This window comes from Pogona vitticeps, chromosome 2 (genome assembly GCF_051106095.1).
Source record: "Pogona vitticeps strain Pit_001003342236 chromosome 2, PviZW2.1, whole genome shotgun sequence".
NCBI classification, from domain to species: Eukaryota; Metazoa; Chordata; class Lepidosauria; order Squamata; family Agamidae; genus Pogona; species Pogona vitticeps.
Window position 1 is genome coordinate 84,728,454 of NC_135784.1, and position 9,272 is coordinate 84,737,725.

The window sequence follows — 9,272 nt, forward strand, 5'->3', positions numbered from 1 at the left end:
CCACACCAGACAACAAAATACCACCAACACCCACACAGAGAGACACAAATCAAAGTCTACTAAAGGCAACTGGGCTTTTTAGGGAGATTTTTTAATTGGATTTTTATAAGTGATTATATCTGATTTTTATTTGGAGGAGTATTTGAATACAGAGAATCTCACGTTATTGTAAACAAGTTACTGGCTGTTACAAGACAGACAACTTTAAATGCTGAGTTGGACGCATCCTATCAGCTCTACCTATAATTAACATTGTTTCCCATACTTTTGTTATGACACTCCATTGCTAACTGTATTGGAAACTGACAACTACCCTTTTTTTTGCTTACACAAAATTTTGAGTGATTAATGGCAACTTTTCACTCCATAACACCACACACAATGGTTAAATACGTGGTTGAGTTCTGATTCTAATTGCAAGGAAACGAGCACTTTTTTTTAAAGTTTCTGTCATTCTGATTATGTTTCAGTTGCCAAAGCTAACTTCTGATGAAATAGCAAGATCTGCTCTAAGGAAGTTGTTTTTAGCATCATTTTCACCAGGGTGGATAAAAATCTATGTTTTTTAAAAAATCAAATTGATTTAAACAAAAACAACTGAAATGTTTTAATTTAAATAGTCAAAAAAATGTAAAATTTAAACCATAATTTAAATCAACTGGATTTAAATTAAATCCACCTTGATTTCTGCTAACATTTGTAGAGGTAAAAACATTAACAACTAAAGATTCTCTCATTCAGCAATCTGGTAAGAACTGTTATTATCTTTTTTTAAACAGGAAGAAGTATTGAGTTTTAAGAGATTCATAAGCTCACTCCATGATTCATTTTGTACAAAATACTGTGGCTCTCATATTTACCTTTTACAAATATCTATTAGTCTTTGCCATCAGTCGTGAACCAGAATAATATTACTCACAGTTGATCATGTGTTTAGAAGTTTGGTAACCAACCTAGTACTACACAAAAAACTGCTCATAAAATAATTCCAAACATGGAGATATTTGGCAACAGAATAAAATAAGGAACAGCTAGACAACTTGAATTACTGACACAGTATTTTGGCACAGTGGGTTTTCTACATCAGCAGAAGAACTAGATGATGTTTGGCCACCAGTTCATACATAATTCTTAAAATCATGATGTTTTACTAGGAGAAATGCACATTTTTATAAAACATAAAGTGTTATTTAAAAATAATAAGACCAACTGATGTGTCTGACCAAAGGTCCATCTAGTCAAGCATTTTATATTCTATAGTGGCTAGCTAGAGATCATGAACAAACACAGAAACAGTACATGAAAGCTGCAACTTAAATCATGTTTTTTTTTAATTGATATTTAGATTTAAATTATCAAAACTCCATTTTTAAAATTTAAATTGTGATTTAAATCTATTTCAAAGACAAATTTTCCCCTTAAAAGCACATCTGCTGAGACTCTAATAACTGAGACACTAATCACTCCTGGGTTGTCTTTGGTTCAGAATACGGCTGGAAAAAGACCCTGATGTTGGGAAAGCGTGAAGGCAAGAGGAGAGAAGGGGACGACCGAGGATGAGATGGCTGGACAGTGTCTGCGAAGCAACCAATATGAATTTGACCCAACTCCGGGAGGCAGCGGAAGACAGGAGGGCCTGGCGTGCTCTGGTCCATGGGGTCACAAAGAGTCGGACGCGACTAAACGACTAAACAACAAGGGCTATGACACTGACTACTTCAAAGCTATGGAGATTCCTACTCCTAGATGACTGCTAACACTTTTCAGAGGCCATAAGAGATGGCTGAAATATGCCAATTTAGTATGCTTTCTTTTCTGACTGTAAACTGCTTTGAGCAACCATAGAAACATTATAGTATAAGTATTTTAATAATAAAATGACAGCACCCTTTGCAGCTTTCTGACTTCCACAAAACAGTATTCTGGAGCATACGGATACACCATATATCATTTTATAAATGGTTTTAAAGAAGCCCCAAACACTTTAACATTTCTTTGTACAAAAGGCACTACAGGTGTTTTTTTATTATTCGAAGGCCCTCCACAGTATGCAATTCAGCTCTCATTTTCAAGAATGGGAATTAGAACACATATGGCTACATCAAGAAGGCATTGTGGATTTTAAGAGTCAGTGTGATGTAGCAGACTTTCATTAGTTTTATTAGTAATCTTGCTGTATGGTATTTATTTATTTTGTTGGTTGGTTGGTTGGTTGGATGGTTACATTTATATACTGCCCATCTAGTGGCAAGCCACTACTTCGGGTGGTTTACAGATGGTAACAGTTTAGACAAATCCTTTCGAGTTATGGATTTATGGTCTACAACAATTTGATACCAGGCAACAACTAGCACAATGCTGACATCTCACTCCAGATAACTTACAAACAAGTTAAATATCACCAGTTCTACCTTGGGGGAAATTATTACTTTTGCACTATATGAGCTGTCCATTGACCTGTGTTATTATACAACAGCCAAGTTTACTACGAAAACTTTGATGACGAACTGCCTAAACTTTTCAGATTCTCAGAGGCAAAATTCTTTTGCAAGAAGCTATGCTGATTATTTTTCAACAAGTGTTGTTCTTCTGTACACTTAAGAAATCTAATTTTAATAATGTTGCCCATTTTTCCCAATAGTGGTTTTAATGGGACAGAGTTCCTCAGCTTACTGCTGTGTCCCTTTAATCAAAAACAAATATGGAAAAAATATGTTAATTTTTAATCTTCTGGAAAAGCAACAGATTTCACAGCATATTTAAAGACTTTGTTCTACATTTCTGGTGGTATGACAAGACAGTTATCGTACATGTTTTCTCTAGATCATTATCTCTCATAATCACTGCCCGATCTCTCTGACTTAGATTTCCTTAGATTTCCCCCCAAAATACAGTGATCTATTTTAAAATCAGGATTGGCGCAAGTGATACATTCGTAGATATCTAGCCAGCTTTAGATCTCAGTGTCATCATTCACTTAGCAAGTATGAAATCAAAAACCCCTGAAAATTCAGAAATTATTTTCTTCAATATTCATATAATTCATGAAAGTTTAGGCTAAATAACAATTAGCTGGTCTTTAAAGTGCCCCAAGACTCTTTGTTATTTAAGTGCTGCAGTAATTCTACCACATTTAGTATTCCAATTGTTTCTAAAATTACTGAATGATCATCACATATTACTTTGGAAGATTTCCCTCCTAATATTGCCTTTTCGACAACAATGTCAAGTTACATCCTGAAATTAATTTACTAATCCCAGGAATTATAATAGAAGCCTGCAGACAATATTTGCAATATATTAGATCTTTTATGTTCATGTAACTACTATGACGGCATGAGAAAAGTGAGTAGGCCCTCACTTGTACCAATGTTTAAATTAATATACTCGTTGTGTCAGTCAAGTTTATGTTTAATAAAAAGCTTGTGCAAACTTAGGCTACTCTTCCATATTAAGAATTAAATAACAAGGCCAGAATATTTAAAATCAAAAATACATCCGTGGTTCTCCACTTGTCAGAGACTCCACCACTCTCTAGTCAAAGAACAGCTGGAGGAATAAACTATAAAGCAAAAGATGGAATGGAAGTGAATGCCTATGGTGTGGGTGAAAAAGCTTCCAAATTATAACGCTTAATGTAGTGTCACATGGGAAGGTCACCAATATTGCTGTGGTGTTCCCAACTGCATTGCTCTTACATAACCAGAATCTCAAGATCTGCATTCTCAACATATTTTATTCACACAATATTCTGCAGAAGATCAACATGCTAAGTAAGATTTACAATGTATACAAGTGCACTACTTGTTAGATGGGTTAGCATAATACTTCACAAACATCTGAAAAAATATATATTTGGCTTTCAGAAACTAGAAGTGTATTAAGACTCACAGTTGCTTTAAAGTTATATAGTATGCACAATGAAGATATACAACTTTGCAGGATACAGAGACAATCCCCACCCACAGGAACCCATATAAGTCCCACTGGCCACTGAATTTGGCAGAAATAAAAAGCTCACTTTTAAGTTTGGGAAAACACATTTTTCCCATTAAAAAAACAACAACAGGCAGTGTGTGTCTTGTTTCAAAGTCTAATCACTTGACTTGGAGATTTCCAGGTTCAGCAGTCTTCTTTAAAAGAGGACTTGTGCACCTTGTTTCTTGTCAGAAATTGGAGATGCTAAATTCAGTGGCAAAATGGAATCAAAAACAGTTTGGGGAGTGCAACAAGACCTGCAGACTACATGGCTCCCACCTCTACTGTACAAAAACTATCCATTCACAGGAACACTTCTGCATGAACTAATGTTCAGACTATGCCTTCTGACTGCACAATATAGTTAGTCTGAAGCCAAGTGAACTAGCAGAAACTGTTAAATTGGGAATAACCTGCATGATCCAGTTACAACTGAAAGCAGAGTTAGCACACCATCACTAGTAGAGTCTAGCTGAAAGGAGTCAAGAGAAGAATATCAAAGAGAGATACAGCAGGCAGCCTTCACTGTGGGAGAGTACTTATGTAACTTCTTGTGGTGCACTGGCACCAGAGAAGTGCACACGGACACATGGTCTGGGAATCAGTGCACTGCCAGAGTGTGCAATTAACTCCCAAAATATCACCACACATTTTTTTCTCACAAAGGGCATTTTCCTTTCTTTTTCTGGTTTGATAATCAGACTTTTCCCAAGAATTCCTAAGCCAAATTTTGGGAATTACAGCCCATAAACCAAAGTATAAAGACCTCTAGATTTTACTTCCTCAAGAGAAGGGCTTTCAGGTTATTTACCTCTGATGCTGGCATCATTCTCTCCCTCTTCCTGCCACGGTGCTTACTGGGAATCATAGTTCCTTGGGGGCTGTTTTCTGCAGAACCTAGTGGGCAGCTAGACTATGACTCGTATCATCTTTGCATCTGGTTAGTCAACCACTCCCAGTGTCTGGTGGCCAGGCCTTCCTGGGCATTGAGGATGCTGAGAGTTGTAGTCTTGCTCACCAATTTGCTCTACAGAAAGTACCTCCTGAAGTACTATGGCTTCTAGGAAGCAATGTGGTAGGAAGGAAACTAGAGGAAATTAAATCAGTCTCAGGGCAAATAACCTGAAAGCCCTTTTCTCAGGGATGTGGCAGACATCTGCAGATTTGAGTTTGTGGACTACAGTGGTACCTCGACTTAAGAACTGAATCCATATTGGGACTGTGTTCTTAAGCCGAAACGTTCTTAAGTCAAAGCACCATTTCCCATAGCAATGCATTGAAAACCATTTAATTCATATCTGCTGTTTTTCATTCTTAAGTCGAGGCGCTGTTCTTAAGTCAAAGCATTAGTTCCCACAGGAACCAATGCAAAGCTGGTTAATCCATGTCTACCACTAGGGGGTGAAATTTTTTTTAAATTTCTTCTTCTTTTGACCCAAGGTGAACCTAGGTCAAAAGAGGGCAGGAAAGGTTGTTTTTTGGTTGGTTGGTTGGTTTGGTTCTTAAGTCGAGGCTCCATTCTCAAGTTGAAGCAACTTTTTGCAAACAGAGCTGTTCTTAACTCAAATTGTTCTTACGTAGGGACGTTCTCAAGTCGAGGTACCGCTGTACTATTTCTAGGATTCTTTCTGGGAAAGACTTCTGGAAGTTGCAATCCAAAAACACGAAACACAAGATCCCCTATTTGTTACTTCAGGAGCCACTGAAAAGGCACCCTTCATGTGCAAATTGGTGCACCTTGCAAGTGATCTATAAGACATTGACCCTACCATGGAGCACTAGAGGCCCTACTGAGGTACCCAACTTTAAGAGCAATGAAACTGGTGGCCATGAATGACAGTGATGTCTTACTTGTGGAACTCTGCTATAATTAATGTTTATTGTTACAGACCTCCAGTTGGGCCCAGATGGTACATTCATTTACATTAGCTGATAACTGTGTGTATCCAATGGTGAGGGGGCAGTTACCCTACAAGGTGACTTACCAAAAAAGCCAAAACATTACCATCTGAAAAGTGGTTCCCTCATAAACAGAACAGCAATCCCCAGAAATACACTTAAAATTACTACATACTGTACTTCACTGGAGCGTTGAGAAAAATCCCCTTTCCTCCAGAAGAGGGAGAACACCCTTTGATATATAAGTATCTTTGTAAATTATTGTAAATTGCAGGGGGTAGAAAAATTCTCTTTTCAATTGAATAGTGGGGGACCAAGAGGCATTCCTCACCCATTTTCGAACGCTACGGAAATAAAGTTAACAAGAGCATATGCTAAAATACATCTTATCGTCTTTCAGGCAACACAAGACCTTGTTTCTATGCAAAGGCCTAAAACCAATTGACATGCCAAACTAAGATTTCTCAGGACCGACCATTATTGGTTTTTAATAGAGATAAAACACAAGCTTCAAAACTGAAGCTTCATTCAGGAAAGTATTGCACACTGTAGCACCCTCAGAATGCCAGCCAACAATGTTACAGCATAACTTCCCACTAGAAATGGAAAAAAATGCCACCAAATAAGAAATTAATCCTGCACTTTCACAGACACAAAGAACCAAAACCAAATTTTAAATCTCTAAAACCCTACAAGACACAAAGCATGTTGATTATTCTATGCTCTCAAAAAAAGGCAAAGACTTTATAAAAATAAGCCTTAAACCTTTTAAACCTTTTAAAAATACCGCTGTGAGTTCAAGCTGGAAATTAAGCATTTCTTGCTTTATAAATGTCCTTGTTTTTTTTATGGTTATAAGAATGGAATAGCTGTAGTTACGAATTCTCAACAAGGGAACCTTTGCTTGGCTTTCAATGAAAATAACCTTAAAACAAGTCAAACTACCTAAACAAGTATTTCACATGCTGTCTCTTACTATCACAGTCATACAATTTTCGTAATAGTTTCTGAGAACACGCATTTGATTATACACTCAATTTGTATTTATTTCAGGAATTACCTGCCCAGAAATTCAATCCAGCAGGTTATGCCATATCATCACAATCAAATATATTCATTCACTACACCAAAATCCTAAGACAAATAGCCACAGTGTGCCTCCATTCATATTGGTCCCTGAACCATCCACATGGTCATAAAATTAGTTCAAAATCAGTGCAGTATATCTGCCTTTCCCAGTACCAGCATGGTTTTTCTAACTGTGCACTACAGTACCAAATCAAGGGAGTGGCTGTTAGAACATGACCTTACACATTGCTTCTAAATATACAGAGGGTTTTTAAAATAAATTGTACGGAATGCTTGTAGCAGATTAAGCTTTTGGAATGTGCTGCTCATTTTGCATGTGTTAGAACAGAGAGCAATTACTGATATTAGAAGATCATTACCTAAAAGAATAATGGTTCCAAAGCATTACTTCTCAAGTCAATAGAACCTCTGGTGAATAAATTGATTTTTAACAAATTTGCATTTAATCTGTTCAGATTCAATTATTCCTGCAGGCCTAACTCTCCAGGACAAAGAAACTAAAGCAACCCCAGCATGTAAACATCTATCTGCAAGGCAGCAATGATTGCTATCTAGCAGTTATAAAGTTTTTAATACCTTAAGATGTAGAAAACAACTAAACACAGTACTGACTACAGTAACAGCAAGTGTTTGCAATATGTACTCTACCTTAGAAAATTGTCACAATGAAAACCAAGTAAATATCCAGATCTAAAGTGCTGATGGCTAGCATGAATTTTATCCTGCCTTAACCAATTCTCTCAACCTCCAGCTCTTTTTAAAAACACAGTAGGTGTGGTTTTAAGGCCTTGGAAACTGGCGTTCCAAAGCTGTGCTTCACATATATGCAAGCAGCAAAGACTTCCAAAAGGCTTTGGAGACTCAGCAAAATCTTTATATGAATGTCTAAAATATCCTCTGAACTCTCAGCCTAGGCCTAAAGCATCTTACTGTTCCAAGCACCAGGCGATATAAAACACTCATTCTTCAACATGGCAGGCAACTGCAGAGTTCTTCTATGAGAAAGGGCCTGCAACGCTCCCAAAAATGGCAAAGGCATAACAGCAGCCTCTTCCAGTAATTCGGAAGATTCCTCTCCTCCCCGGTTTCCCAAACGCATCCCGAGTGTCCCGAGACCATCAAGGCTTACCGTCCTGCAACCGACTCTGCCTGCCATGCACCTCAGGGCTGTACGTATGTATGGGACACATACATGCAAACATATACAGCATATGTATACATACATATACTCACACACACAGACACCACAAACCGCAAGTGCACCTGCTGAGCCCGTATCCACCTGCATTCTAGCAGAAATGCAAACCCACCGCTTCGCCGGCCGGCCTTACCGTCACATGCTCCTTTAAGGAACGAGGACAGCGGCCCAGGCCCAAGGTGAGAGGCCCCCACACGACGAACGAGGGACCAGCGGAGAGGAAGGCAAGGGACAAGACGACTCGGAACACGGAGGGCAAGAAGCGAGAGACCTCGGCGTGAGAGAGGGACAAATCCGAAGCTGGCGCGGGTGGGGGCGGGGGAGCGCGCGGTGCAATTCAACGCCGAGCGCCGGGGGGAGGCCGCGGGACTTCCCCAATTCCGGCCTGCAAGGGGCCCGCCGCGCCGGTCCTTCCTCTGCTGCTGCTGCTCCTCCTCCTCCTGCCGCCGCCGCCACAAGCCGTCACCCTCACACAGCTTCCCGGGGAGTCAGGGCTTACCTACTGCGGCGCGCGCGGGGGCGCGCGCTCCTCCTCCTCCTCCTCCTCCACCCGCCAGCCTCCCTCCCTCCCTTGCAAAGCCCGGCCCGCGAGGAGGCCGCTCCCTCCCGGGACTCGCCGCCGGCACAGTGACCGACCGAACCAGGCGACCGAGCAAGCGCGACGGCGCGCGACACGTACCTGGGGGAGGGGCGGCGCACAGGAGCCTAGCAACCGCCGGCACGAGCGCGCCGCAACCAATCACGACGCCTCTCCCTGGCCGAGCCGCAGCACCGCGCAGCTCGGCAGCTTCTGCCCGTTCGGCTTGCAGCAGCCCGACCCAACCCGCTGGGCTCCGCCCCAGCTCCCCCTATCCAATCGTAGGACACGCCTTCTACTGGAGTATAACCACACCCCTCTTTGAAATACATAAATAGGCGCACGCTTGCCTTGGCCACACCCTTGGGGCTCTGTAACTCGAGGGCCGTCCCGAATCAAGGGCTGAGGCCACGCCCTTTATCCCGTCTCTTATTGGGCAGGCGGAAGGGAATACTAGCTCTCCGTCTTCTCGCTGGCCCGCCCTCGAAATTCCCGTGGGAGGAGAAAAGCTCAGGCAGCCTGTTTTGCAGC

The 9,272-nt window shown here is 40.8% G+C and overlaps 1 protein-coding gene across 2 annotated transcripts in view; it reads right to left on the reverse strand.

The window, feature by feature from the left end:
• The window catches only part of DAG1 (dystroglycan 1), an 89,225-nt gene extending 80,227 nt beyond the window's left edge, over window positions 1-8,998 (reverse strand). The window contains exon 1 of one of the 2 annotated variants that reach the window (XM_072989881.2): window positions 8,844-8,998. The gene's annotated coding sequence lies outside the window, so the exon portion shown is untranslated. Of the gene's footprint in view, window positions 1-8,297; window positions 8,595-8,843 lie in introns of those variants that run through there. The other variant, XM_020789828.3, reaches the window with a different exon arrangement.
• Window positions 8,999-9,272: the final 274 nt, after the last annotated feature.